Genomic DNA, 15119 nt, shown 5'->3' with positions numbered 1-15119 from the left:
TTGGACCTGGAGTGCCTCTTCCCCTCTGCACGGGCCCACCGTCTCCAGCTCCCTGCTGGCCCTCCTACACAGAAACCAAGCCTAGTGCACCCAAAGGATGGTGGAGCCTCTGGGCTGGAAGAGCTTTGAAAATTCCCTTGGGCGCTCCGTCTCCTGGTGGTGGGGTTCCCACCTCCAGCCTCCCTCCTCACGGTCGCCCCACCTAAGGATGACAGCACCTCAGCAGAGCGGTGTTGCAGGAGTTGGGATCTGTCAGGGCATGGCGGGTGGGCGGTAAAGGGGAAGGGGGAGGAAGTCCTGAGACACAAGCCTTGGGTGTTTCTTAGGGCACATTCCACTCTGACAACCCAGGAACAGGACTTTCCCTCAGGCTCTGGTTGCCAAGTAACCAGAGTTGGGCTTGAAGACATGCTGCCGCCTCGTGGCCATTTCCCGTAACAACACCTTGAAAATTGGTGCTGAGTGGCACTTAATCTTCACAAGGCCTGTGGGGCTGTAAATGACACCTGCCCTCAAGAAATGCCCTGGGGTAAATCATCAGAAAACAATTCAAAACTGGGCCGGTTTTCAAGAAGGTAATTTCTTCGAGACGTAAATTTAACTCACCCTGTATATTAAAAAAAAAAGCACATGGAAAGGGACTCAACATCTTTCATTATTAAAGAAATGCAAATCAAAACTACAATGGGGTATCACCTCACAACCGTCAGAATGGCCAAGCTCAAAAGAAAAAATCTCCAAAGAATAAATGCTGGAGAGGCCTTGGGGAAAACGGAATCATCCTCTGCTGTCGGTGGGGATGTAAACTGGTGCAGCCACTATGGAGAAGAGTATGGAGGTTCCTTAAAAAAGTAAACATCGTGTTACCATGTGACCCAGCAATCCCACTCCCGGGCTTAGCTCCAAAGACAATCCTAACTTGAAATGACACGGGCACCCCTGTTTTTCAGGGCAGCGCTGCTGACAATAGCCAAGACATAGAATCAAACGTAATGTTCATCCACAGGAAAATGAAGAGTATGTAGCACACATATAGAATGGAATACTACGCAGCCATAAAAAGGAACGAACTGATGCCATCTGCTGCAGCAATGATGGACACAGATCATACTCAGTGAAGTGACTCAGAGAGAGAAAGACAAATACCACTAGATATCACTTACAGGTGGAATCTGTAAGTTCAGACGCATGAACTAATTTACAAAACAGAAACAGACTCACAGACTTAGAAAACAAACTTATGATTATCAACAAGGAAAGTGACAGAAAAGTGATAAACTAGGAGGCTGACATTACGAGATACACACTAGAATATATCAAAGACATAACCAACCAGAACCTACTGAAGAGCACAGGGAACTCTACTGAACACAGTCTTATAACTTACATGGGAAAAGGACCCAAAGTATAATACATATAAGACTGCATATAACTGAATCAAGTTCCTGTACATCTAAGATAAATGCAACACTGGACATCAACATTACTACAATATAAAATATAAATTAAATTATAAGAAAAATAGAAAAGAAAAAGAAGAGTGGGGCGTGGAGAAATGCTGCCGCCTTGTGGCCGTTTTCCATAACAACAACTTTAAAACCTGTGCTGATGGGCTCTGAGTATTCACAAGGCCTACGGGGTTGGAAAGAAAAAAACACCTGCCCTCAAGAAACATCTGGGGGTAGGTCTTCGAAAAAGAATTAAAAACAGGGCAGGGCTTCCCTGGTGGGGCAGTGGTTGAGAGTCCACTCGCCGATGCAGGGGACGCGGGATAGAGCCCCGGTCTGGCAAGATCCCACATGCCACAGAGCAACTAAGCCCGTGCGCCACAACTACTGAGCCCACGCTCTAGAGCCTGTGCTCTGCAACAAGAGAAGCCATCGCAATGAGAAACCCAAGCAGCACAACGAAGAGTAGCCCCCACTCGCCACAACTAGAGAAAGCCCGCATGCAGCCATGAAGACACAATGCAGCAAAAAATAAAACTAAGTAGAATAACTATATTAAAAATTAAAACGAGAACGAAAGTAGAATACTCTCTAACACCATACACAAAAATAAACCCCAACCAGATGAAAGATCTACACCTAAGGACGGATACTCTGAAACACATGAGGAAAATATAGGGAGAACACGCTCTGACATAAATCTCAGCAAGTTCTTTTCCGATCCATCTCTTAGAGTAAGGAACAAGAAAACAAAAATAAACAAATGGGACCTAATGCAACTTAAAGCGTTTGCACAGCAAAGGAAACCCGAAACAAAACAAAAAGACAACCCTCAGAACGGGAACAAATATTTGCAAACGAAGACGCCCACAAGGAATTAATCTCCAAAACATACAAACAGCTCCTGCAGATCAATATCAAAAGAACAAAAAAAACAATCAAAAATAAGCAGAAGATCTAAACGGACGTCTCTCCAAAGAAGACATACTGATGGCCATTAAGCACATGAAAAGATGCTCAGCATCACTAATTATGAGAGACATGCAAATCAAAACGACAATGAGGTATCACCTCTCACAGGTCATCATCAAAAAATCTGCAACAAGAAATGCTGGAGAGGCTGTGGAGCAAAGGGAACCCTCCTACACTGTCAGTGGGAATGCAAATCGAAACATCCACTATGGAGAACAGTATGGAGGTTCCTTAAGAAATGAAACATAGAACTACCATGTGACCCAGCAGTCTCACCCTCGGGGGAAGATCTCGAGGGAACCAAAATCTTAAAAGACACGTGAACGCCAACGATCATGGCAGCACTCTGCACGATAGCCAAGACATGGAAGCAAACTAAGCATATGAGGACAGGTGCATGGATAAAGAAGATAGGGTCTGGGAACACAGTGGAATATTACTTAGCCATGAATAAACATGAAATCACGGCATTTCCAGCCATGGGAAAGGAGGTAGAGATGATCATACAAAGTGAAGTAAGTGAGACAGGGAAACACAAATATCATATGACATCACTTACAGGTGGAATCTAAAAATGGATACAAATGAACTTCTTTACAAAACAGAAACAGCCTCACAGGCTTAGGAAGGAAACTTAGGGTTAGGAAAAGGGAAGCGTGGGGGGGCAGGGAGAAATTAGCAGGTTGAGATTAACACATGCACACTACTATTTATAAAATAATCAATGAGAACCCAGGGTGTAGCACAAGGAATCCTACTCAACACTCCAATAACCTACTTGGGAAGAGAACTGGAAAAAGAATACGTACACATCTACGTATAAGTGAATCAAGTTGCTGTCCAGCTAGGAAAAAAAAAAACCCAAAACAACCCAGCAACATGGGAGATCACCTACACTCCAATAAAAAATAAAAATTAAAAAAAGAAAAGAAAAGAAATTCCCCATCCATCTCCTCAGGCCTCTGTGACCCAGGCTGCTGTCACATCCCTGGAGCCGGAGCAGGTTGGGGTCCCGAAGCTGGACTGCCGTGGGAAGGAGGAAACTGAGGAGGATGTGCCAGCCAATTAGCACCCCCGCCTTGGACCTGGAGTGCCTCTTCCCCTCTGCACGGGCCCACCGTCTCCAGCTCCCTGCTGGCCCTCCTACACAGAAACCAAGCCTAGTGCACCCAAAGGATGGTGGAGCCTCTGGGCTGGAAGAGCTTTGAAAATTCCCTTGGGCGCTCCGTCTCCTGGTGGTGGGGTTCCCACCTCCAGCCTCCCTCCTCACGGTCGCCCCACCTAAGGATGACAGCACCTCAGCAGAGCGGTGTTGCAGGAGTTGGGATCTGTCAGGGCATGGCGGGTGGGCGGTAAAGGGGAAGGGGGAGGAAGTCCTGAGACACAAGCCTTGGGTGTTTCTTAGGGCACATTCCACTCTGACAACCCAGGAACAGGACTTTCCCTCAGGCTCTGGTTGCCAAGTAACCAGAGTTGGGCTTGAAGACATGCTGCCGCCTCGTGGCCATTTCCCGTAACAACACCTTGAAAATTGGTGCTGAGTGGCACTTAATCTTCACAAGGCCTGTGGGGCTGTAAATGACACCTGCCCTCAAGAAATGCCCTGGGGTAAATCATCAGAAAACAATTCAAAACTGGGCCGGTTTTCAAGAAGGTAATTTCTTCGAGACGTAAATTTAACTCACCCTGTATATTAAAAAAAAAAGCACATGGAAAGGGACTCAACATCTTTCATTATTAAAGAAATGCAAATCAAAACTACAATGGGGTATCACCTCACAACCGTCAGAATGGCCAAGCTCAAAAAAAAAAATCTCCAAAGAATAAATGCTGGAGAGGCCTTGGGGAAAACGGAATCATCCTCTGCTGTCGGTGGGGATGTAAACTGGTGCAGCCACTATGGAGAAGAGTATGGAGGTTCCTTAAAAAAGTAAACATCGTGTTACCATGTGACCCAGCAATCCCACTCCCGGGCTTAGCTCCAAAGACAATCCTAACTTGAAATGACACGGGCACCCCTGTTTTTCAGGGCAGCGCTGCTGACAATAGCCAAGACATAGAATCAAACGTAATGTTCATCCACAGGAAAATGAAGAGTATGTAGCACACATATAGAATGGAATACTACGCAGCCATAAAAAGGAACGAACTGATGCCATCTGCTGCAGCAATGATGGACACAGATCATACTCAGTGAAGTGACTCAGAGAGAGAAAGACAAATACCACTAGATATCACTTACAGGTGGAATCTGTAAGTTCAGACGCATGAACTAATTTACAAAACAGAAACAGACTCACAGACTTAGAAAACAAACTTATGATTATCAACAAGGAAAGTGACAGAAAAGTGATAAACTAGGAGGCTGACATTACGAGATACACACTAGAATATATCAAAGACATAACCAACCAGAACCTACTGAAGAGCACAGGGAACTCTACTGAACACAGTCTTATAACTTACATGGGAAAAGGACCCAAAGTATAATACATATAAGACTGCATATAACTGAATCAAGTTCCTGTACATCTAAGATAAATGCAACACTGGACATCAACATTACTACAATATAAAATATAAATTAAATTATAAGAAAAATAGAAAAGAAAAAGAAGAGTGGGGCGTGGAGAAATGCTGCCGCCTTGTGGCCGTTTTCCATAACAACAACTTTAAAACCTGTGCTGATGGGCTCTGAGTATTCACAAGGCCTACGGGGTTGGAAAGAAAAAAACACCTGCCCTCAAGAAACATCTGGGGGTAGGTCTTCGAAAAAGAATTAAAAACAGGGCAGGGCTTCCCTGGTGGGGCAGTGGTTGAGAGTCCACTCGCCGATGCAGGGGACGCGGGATAGAGCCCCGGTCTGGCAAGATCCCACATGCCACAGAGCAACTAAGCCCGTGCGCCACAACTACTGAGCCCACGCTCTAGAGCCTGTGCTCTGCAACAAGAGAAGCCATCGCAATGAGAAACCCAAGCAGCACAACGAAGAGTAGCCCCCACTCGCCACAACTAGAGAAAGCCCGCATGCAGCCATGAAGACACAATGCAGCAAAAAATAAAACTAAGTAGAATAACTATATTAAAAATTAAAACGAGAACGAAAGTAGAATACTCTCTAACACCATACACAAAAATAAACCCCAACCAGATGAAAGATCTACACCTAAGGACGGATACTCTGAAACACATGAGGAAAATATAGGGAGAACACGCTCTGACATAAATCTCAGCAAGTTCTTTTCCGATCCATCTCTTAGAGTAAGGAACAAGAAAACAAAAATAAACAAATGGGACCTAATGCAACTTAAAGCGTTTGCACAGCAAAGGAAACCCGAAACAAAACAAAAAGACAACCCTCAGAACGGGAACAAATATTTGCAAACGAAGACGCCCACAAGGAATTAATCTCCAAAACATACAAACAGCTCCTGCAGATCAATATCAAAAGAACAAAAAAAACAATCAAAAATAAGCAGAAGATCTAAACGGACGTCTCTCCAAAGAAGACATACTGATGGCCATTAAGCACATGAAAAGATGCTCAGCATCACTAATTATGAGAGACATGCAAATCAAAACGACAATGAGGTATCACCTCTCACAGGTCATCATCAAAAAATCTGCAACAAGAAATGCTGCAGAGGCTGTGGAGCAAAGGGAACCCTCCTACACTGTCAGTGGGAATGCAAATCGAAACATCCACTATGGAGAACAGTATGGAGGTTCCTTAAGAAATGAAACATAGAACTACCATGTGACCCAGCAGTCTCACCCTCGGGGGAAGATCTCGAGGGAACCAAAATTTTAAAAGACACGTGAACGCCAACGATCATGGCAGCACTCTGCACGATAGCCAAGACATGGAAGCAAACTAAGCATATGAGGACAGGTGCATGGATAAAGAAGATAGGGTCTGGGAACACAGTGGAATATTACTCAGCCATGAATAAACATGAAATCACGGCATTTCCAGCCATGGGAAAGGAGGTAGAGATGATCATACAAAGTGAAGTAAGTGAGACAGGGAAACACAAATATCATATGACATCACTTACAGGTGGAATCTAAAAATGGATACAAATGAACTTCTTTACAAAACAGAAACAGCCTCACAGGCTTAGGAAGGAAACTTAGGGTTAGGAAAAGGGAAGCGTGGGGGGGCAGGGAGAAATTAGCAGGTTGAGATTAACACATGCACACTACTATTTATAAAATAATCAATGAGAACCCAGGGTGTAGCACAAGGAATCCTACTCAACACTCCAATAACCTACTTGGGAAGAGAACTGCAAAAAGAATACGTACACATCTACGTATAAGTGAATCAAGTTGCTGTCCAGCTAGGAAAAAAAAAAACCCAAAACAACCCAGCAACATGGGAGATCACCTACACTCCAATAAAAAATAAAAATTAAAAAAAGAAAAGAAAAGAAATTCCCCATCCATCTCCTCAGGCCTCTGTGACCCAGGCTGCTGTCACATCCCTGGAGCCGGAGCAGGTTGGGGCCCCGAAGCTGGACTGCCGTGGGAAGGAGGAAACTGAGGAGGATGTGCCAGTCAATTAGCACCCCCGCCTTGGACCTGGAGTGCCTCTTCCCCTCTGCACGGGCCCACCGTCTCCAGCTCCCTGCTGGCCCTCCTACACAGAAACCAAGCCTAGTGCACCCAAAGGATGGTGGAGCCTCTGGGCTGGAAGAGCTTTGAAAATTCCCTTGGGCGCTCCGTCTCCTGGTGGTGGGGCTCCCACCTCCAGCCTCCCTCCTCACGGTCGCCCCACCTAAGGATGACAGCACCTCAGCAGAGCGGTGTTGCAGGAGTTGGGATCTGTCAGGGCATGGCGGGTGGGCGGTAAAGGGGAAGGGGGAAGAAGTCCTGAGACACAAGCCTTGGGTGTTTCTTAGGGCACATTCCACTCTGACAACCCAGGAACAGGACTTTCCCTCAGGCTCTGGTTGCCAAGTAACCAGAGTTGGGCTTGAAGACATGCTGCCGCCTCGTGGCCATTTCCCGTAACAACAACTTGAAAATTGGTGCTGAGTGGCACTTAATCTTCACAAGGCCTGTGGGGCTGTAAATGACACCTGCCCTCAAGAAATGCCCTGGGGTAAATCATCAGAAAACAATTCAAAACTGGGCCGGTTTTCAAGAAGGTAATTTCTTCGAGACGTAAATTTAACTCACCCTGTATATTAAAAAAAAAAGCACATGGAAAGGGACTCAACATCTTTCATTATTAAAGAAATGCAAATCAAAACTACAATGGGGTATCACCTCACAACCGTCAGAATGGCCAAGCTCAAAAAAAAAAATCTCCAAAGAATAAATGCTGGAGAGGCCTTGGGGAAAACGGAATCATCCTCTGCTGTCGGTGGGGATGTAAACTGGTGCAGCCACTATGGAGAAGAGTATGGAGGTTCCTTAAAAAAGTAAACATCGTGTTACCATGTGACCCAGCAATCCCACTCCCGGGCTTAGCTCCAAAGACAATCCTAACTTGAAATGACACGGGCACCCCTGTTTTTCAGGGCAGCGCTGCTGACAATAGCCAAGACACAGAATCAAACGTAATGTTCATCCACAGGAAAATGAAGAGTATGTAGCACACATATAGAATGGAATACTACGCAGCCATAAAAAGGAACGAACTGATGCCATCTGCTGCAGCAATGATGGACACAGATCATACTCAGTGAAGTGACTCAGAGAGAGAAAGACAAATACCACTAGATATCACTTACAGGTGGAATCTGTAAGTTCCGACGCATGAACTAATTTACAAAACAGAAACAGACTCACAGACTTAGAAAACAAACTTATGATTATCAACAAGGAAAGTGACAGAAAAGTGATAAACTAGGAGGCTGACATTACGAGATACACACTAGAATATATCAAAGACATAACCAACCAGAACCTACTGAAGAGCACAGGGAACTCTACTGAACACAGTCTTATAACTTACATGGGAAAAGGACCCAAAGTATAATACATATAAGACTGCATATAACTGAATCAAGTTCCTGTACATCTAAGATAAACGCAACACTGGACATCAACATTACTACAATATAAAATATAAATTAAATTATAAGAAAAATAGAAAAGAAAAAGAAGAGTGGGGCGTGGAGAAATGCTGCCGCCTTGTGGCCGTTTTCCATAACAACAACTTTAAAACCTGTGCTGATGGGCTCTGAGTATTCACAAGGCCTACGGGGTTGGAAAGAAAAAAACACCTGCCCTCAAGAAACATCTGGGGGTAGGTCTTCGAAAAAGAATTAAAAACAGGGCAGGGCTTCCCTGGTGGGGCAGTGGTTGAGAGTCCACTCGCCGATGCAGGGGACGCGGGATAGAGCCCTGGTCTGGCAAGATCCCACATGCCACAGAGCAACTAAGCCCGTGCGCCACAACTACTGAGCCCACGCTCTAGAGCCTGTGCTCTGCAACAAGAGAAGCCATCGCAATGAGAAACCCAAGCAGCACAACGAAGAGTAGCCCCCACTCGCCACAACTAGAGAAAGCCCGCATGCAGCCATGAAGACACAATGCAGCAAAAAATAAAACTAAGTAGAATAACTATATTAAAAATTAAAACGAGAACGAAAGTAGAATACTCTCTAACACCATACACAAAAATAAACCCCAACCAGATGAAAGATCTACACCTAAGGACGGATACTCTAAAACACATGAGGAAAATATAGGGAGAACACGCTCTGACATAAATCTCAGCAAGTTCTTTTCCGATCCATCTCTTAGAGTAAGGAACAAGAAAACAAAAATAAACAAATGGGACCTAATGCAACTTAAAGCGTTTGCACAGCAAAGGAAACCCGAAACAAAACAAAAAGACAACCCTCAGAACGGGAACAAATATTTGCAAACGAAGACGCCCACAAGGAGTTAATCTCCAAAACATACAAACAGCTCCTGCAGATCAATATCAAAAGAACAAAAAAAACAATCAAAAATAAGCAGAAGATCTAAACGGACGTCTCTCCAAAGAAGACATACTGATGGCCATTAAGCACATGAAAAGATGCTCAGCATCACTAATTATGAGAGACATGCAAATCAAAACGACAATGAGGTATCACCTCTCACAGGTCATCATCAAAAAATCTGCAACAAGAAATGCTGCAGAGGCTGTGGAGCAAAGGGAACCCTCCTACACTGTCAGTGGGAATGCAAATCGAAACATCCACTATGGAGAACAGTATGGAGGTTCCTTAAGAAATGAAACATAGAACTACCATGTGACCCAGCAGTCTCACCCTCGGGGGAAGATCTCGAGGGAACCAAAATTTTAAAAGACACGTGAACGCCAACGATCATGGCAGCACTCTGCACGATAGCCAAGACATGGAAGCAAACTAAGCATATGAGGACAGGTGCATGGATAAAGAAGATAGGGTCTGGGAACACAGTGGAATATTACTCAGCCATGAATAAACATGAAATCACGGCATTTCCAGCCATGGGAAAGGAGGTAGAGATGATCATACAAAGTGAAGTAAGTGAGACAGGGAAACACAAATATCATATGACATCACTTACAGGTGGAATCTAAAAATGGATACAAATGAACTTCTTTACAAAACAGAAACAGCCTCACAGGCTTAGGAAGGAAACTTAGGGTTAGGAAAAGGGAAGCGTGGGGGGGCAGGGAGAAATTAGCAGGTTGAGATTAACACATGCACACTACTATTTATAAAATAATCAATGAGAACCCAGGGTGTAGCACAAGGAATCCTACTCAACACTCCAATAACCTACTTGGGAAGAGAACTGGAAAAAGAATACGTACACATCTACGTATAAGTGAATCAAGTTGCTGTCCAGCTAGGAAAAAAAAAAACCCAAAACAACCCAGCAACATGGGAGATCACCTACACTCCAATAAAAAATAAAAATTAAAAAAAGAAAAGAAAAGAAATTCCCCATCCATCTCCTCAGGCCTCTGTGACCCAGGCTGCTGTCACATCCCTGGAGCCGGAGCAGGTTGGGGTCCCGAAGCTGGACTGCCGTGGGAAGGAGGAAACTGAGGAGGATGTGCCAGCCAATTAGCACCCCCGCCTTGGACCTGGAGTGCCTCTTCCCCTCTGCACGGGCCCACCGTCTCCAGCTCCCTGCTGGCCCTCCTACACAGAAACCAAGCCTAGTGCACCCAAAGGATGGTGGAGCCTCTGGGCTGGAAGAGCTTTGAAAATTCCCTTGGGCGCTCCGTCTCCTGGTGGTGGGGCTCCCACCTCCAGCCTCCCTCCTCACGGTCGCCCCACCTAAGGATGACAGCACCTCAGCAGAGCGGTGTTGCAGGAGTTGGGATCTGTCAGGGCATGGCGGGTGGGCGGTAAAGGGGAAGGGGGAAGAAGTCCTGAGACACAAGCCTTGGGTGTTTCTTAGGGCACATTCCACTCTGACAACCCAGGAACAGGACTTTCCCTCAGGCTCTGGTTGCCAAGTAACCAGAGTTGGGCTTGAAGACATGCTGCCGCCTCGTGGCCATTTCCCGTAACAACAACTTGAAAATTGGTGCTGAGTGGCACTTAATCTTCACAAGGCCTGTGGGGCTGTAAATGACACCTGCCCTCAAGAAATGCCCTGGGGTAAATCATCAGAAAACAATTCAAAACTGGGCCGGTTTTCAAGAAGGTAATTTCGAGACGTAAATTTAACTCACCCTGTATATTAAAAAAAAAAAGCACATGGAAAGGGACTCAACATCTTTCATTATTAAAGAAATGCAAATCAAAACTACAATGGGGTATCACCTCACAACCGTCAGAATGGCCAAGCTCAAAAAAAAAAAATCTCCAAAGAAAAAATGCTGGGGAGGCCTTGGGGAAAACGGAATCATCCTCTGCTGTCGGTGGGGATGTAAACTGGTGCAGCCACTATGGAGAAGAGTATGGAGGTTCCTTAAAAAAGTAAACATCGTGTTACCATGTGACCCAGCAATCCCACTCCCGGGCTTAGCTCCAAAGACAATCCTAATTTGAAATGACACGGGCACCCCTGTTTTTCAGGGCAGCGCTGCTGACAATAGCCAAGACATAGAATCAAACGTAATGTTCATCCACAGGAAAATGAAGAGTATGTAGCACACATATAGAATGGAATACTACGCAGCCATAAAAAGGAACGAACTGATGCCATCTGCTGCAGCAATGATGGACACAGATCATACTCAGTGAAGTGACTCAGAGAGAGAAAGACAAATACCATTAGATATCACTTACAGGTGGAATCTGTAAGTTCAGACGCATGAACTAATTTACAAAACAGAAACAGACTCACAGACTTAGAAAACAAACTTATGATTATCAACAAGGAAAGTGACAGAAAAGTGATAAACTAGGAGGCTGACATTACGAGATACACACTAGAATATATCAAAGACATAACCAACCAGAACCTACTGAAGAGCACAGGGAACTCTACTGAACACAGTCTTATAACTTACATGGGAAAAGGACCCAAAGTATAATACATATAAGACTGCATATAACTGAATCAAGTTCCTGTACATCTAAGATAAATGCAACACTGGACATCAACATTACTACAATATAAAATATAAATTAAATTATAAGAAAAATAGAAAAGAAAAAGAAGAGTGGGGCGTGGAGAAATGCTGCCGCCTTGTGGCCGTTTTCCATAACAACAACTTTAAAACCTGTGCTGATGGGCTCTGAATATTCACAAGGCCTACGGGGTTGGAAAGAAAAAAACACCTGCCCTCAAGAAACATCTGGGGGTAGGTCTTCGAAAAAGAATTAAAAACAGGGCAGGGCTTCCCTGGTGGGGCAGTGGTTGAGAGTCCACTCGCCGATGCAGGGGACGCGGGATAGAGCCCCGGTCTGGCAAGATCCCACATGCCACAGAGCAACTAAGCCCGTGCGCCACAACTACTGAGCCCACGCTCTAGAGCCTGTGCTCTGCAACAAGAGAAGCCATCGCAATGAGAAACCCAAGCAGCACAACGAAGAGTAGCCCCCACTCGCCACAACTAGAGAAAGCCCGCATGCAGCCATGAAGACACAATGCAGCAAAAAATAAAACTAAGTAGAATAACTATATTAAAAATTAAAACGAGAACGAAAGTAGAATACTCTCTAACACCATACACAAAAATAAACCCCAACCAGATGAAAGATCTACACCTAAGGACGGATACTCTAAAACACATGAGGAAAATATAGGGAGAACACGCTCTGACATAAATCTCAGCAAGTTCTTTTCCGATCCATCTCTTAGAGTAAGGAACAAGAAAACAAAAATAAACAAATGGGACCTAATGCAACTTAAAGCGTTTGCACAGCAAAGGAAACCCGAAACAAAACAAAAAGACAACCCTCAGAACGGGAACAAATATTTGCAAACGAAGACGCCCACAAGGAGTTAATCTCCAAAACATACAAACAGCTCCTGCAGATCAATATCAAAAGAACAAAAAAAACAATCAAAAATAAGCAGAAGATCTAAACGGACGTCTCTCCAAAGAAGACATACTGATGGCCATTAAGCACATGAAAAGATGCTCAGCATCACTAATTATGAGAGACATGCAAATCAAAACGACAATGAGGTATCACCTCTCACAGGTCATCATCAAAAAATCTGCAACAAGAAATGCTGCAGAGGCTGTGGAGCAAAGGGAACCCTCCTACACTGTCAGTGGGAATGCAAATCGAAACATCCACTATGGAGAACAGTATGGAGGTTCCTTAAGAAATGAAACATAGAACTACCATGTGACCCAGCAGTCTCACCCTCGGGGGAAGATCTCGAGGGAACCAAAATTTTAAAAGACACGTGAACGCCAACGATCATGGCAGCACTCTGCACGATAGCCAAGACATGGAAGCAAACTAAGCATATGAGGACAGGTGCATGGATAAAGAAGATAGGGTCTGGGAACACAGTGGAATATTACTCAGCCATGAATAAACATGAAATCACGGCATTTCCAGCCATGGGAAAGGAGGTAGAGATGATCATACAAAGTGAAGTAAGTGAGACAGGGAAACACAAATATCATATGACATCACTTACAGGTGGAATCTAAAAATGGATACAAATGAACTTCTTTACAAAACAGAAACAGCCTCACAGGCTTAGGAAGGAAACTTAGGGTTAGGAAAAGGGAAGCGTGGGGGGGCAGGGAGAAATTAGCAGGTTGAGATTAACACATGCACACTACTATTTATAAAATAATCAATGAGAACCCAGGGTGTAGCACAAGGAATCCTACTCAACACTCCAATAACCTACTTGGGAAGAGAACTGCAAAAAGAATACGTACACATCTACGTATAAGTGAATCAAGTTGCTGTCCAGCTAGGAAAAAAAAAAACCCAAAACAACCCAGCAACATGGGAGATCACCTACACTCCAATAAAAAATAAAAATTAAAAAAAGAAAAGAAAAGAAATTCCCCATCCATCTCCTCAGGCCTCTGTGACCCAGGCTGCTGTCACATCCCTGGAGCCGGAGCAGGTTGGGGTCCCGAAGCTGGACTGCCGTGGGAAGGAGGAAACTGAGGAGGATGTGCCAGCCAATTAGCACCCCCGCCTTGGACCTGGAGTGCCTCTTCCCCTCTGCACGGGCCCACCGTCTCCAGCTCCCTGCTGGCCCTCCTACACAGAAACCAAGCCTAGTGCACCCAAAGGATGGTGGAGCCTCTGGGCTGGAAGAGCTTTGAAAATTCCCTTGGGCGCTCCGTCTCCTGGTGGTGGGGCTCCCACCTCCAGCCTCCCTCCTCACGGTCGCCCCACCTAAGGATGACAGCACCTCAGCAGAGCGGTGTTGCAGGAGTTGGGATCTGTCAGGGCATGGCGGGTGGGCGGTAAAGGGGAAGGGGGAAGAAGTCCTGAGACACAAGCCTTGGGTGTTTCTTAGGGCACATTCCACTCTGACAACCCAGGAACAGGACTTTCCCTCAGGCTCTGGTTGCCAAGTAACCAGAGTTGGGCTTGAAGACATGCTGCCGCCTCGTGGCCATTTCCCGTAACAACAACTTGAAAATTGGTGCTGAGTGGCACTTAATCTTCACAAGGCCTGTGGGGCTGTAAATGACACCTGCCCTCAAGAAATGCCCTGGGGTAAATCATCAGAAAACAATTCAAAACTGGGCCGGTTTTCAAGAAGGTAATTTCGAGACGTAAATTTAACTCACCCTGTATATTAAAAAAAAAAAGCACATGGAAAGGGACTCAACATCTTTCATTATTAAAGAAATGCAAATCAAAACTACAATGGGGTATCACCTCACAACCGTCAGAATGGCCAAGCTCAAAAAAAAAAAAATCTCCAAAGAAAAAATGCTGGGGAGGCCTTGGGGAAAACGGAATCATCCTCTGCTGTCGGTGGGGATGTAAACTGGTGCAGCCACTATGGAGAAGAGTATGGAGGTTCCTTAAAAAAGTAAACATCGTGTTACCATGTGACCCAGCAATCCCACTCCCGGGCTTAGCTCCAAAGACAATCCTAATTTGAAATGACACGGGCACCCCTGTTTTTCAGGGCAGCGCTGCTGACAATAGCCAAGACACAGAATCAAACGTAATGTTCATCCACAGGAAAATGAAGAGTATGTAGCACACATATAGAATGGAATACTACGCAGCCATAAAAAGGAACGAACTGATGCCAGCTGCTGCAGCAATGATGGACACAGATCATACTCAGTGAAGTGAC

This window comes from Pseudorca crassidens, chromosome 9, assembly GCF_039906515.1.
Source record: "Pseudorca crassidens isolate mPseCra1 chromosome 9, mPseCra1.hap1, whole genome shotgun sequence".
In the NCBI taxonomy this organism is placed as follows: domain Eukaryota; kingdom Metazoa; phylum Chordata; class Mammalia; order Artiodactyla; family Delphinidae; genus Pseudorca; species Pseudorca crassidens.
This window is presented reverse-complemented; position numbering follows the sequence as displayed.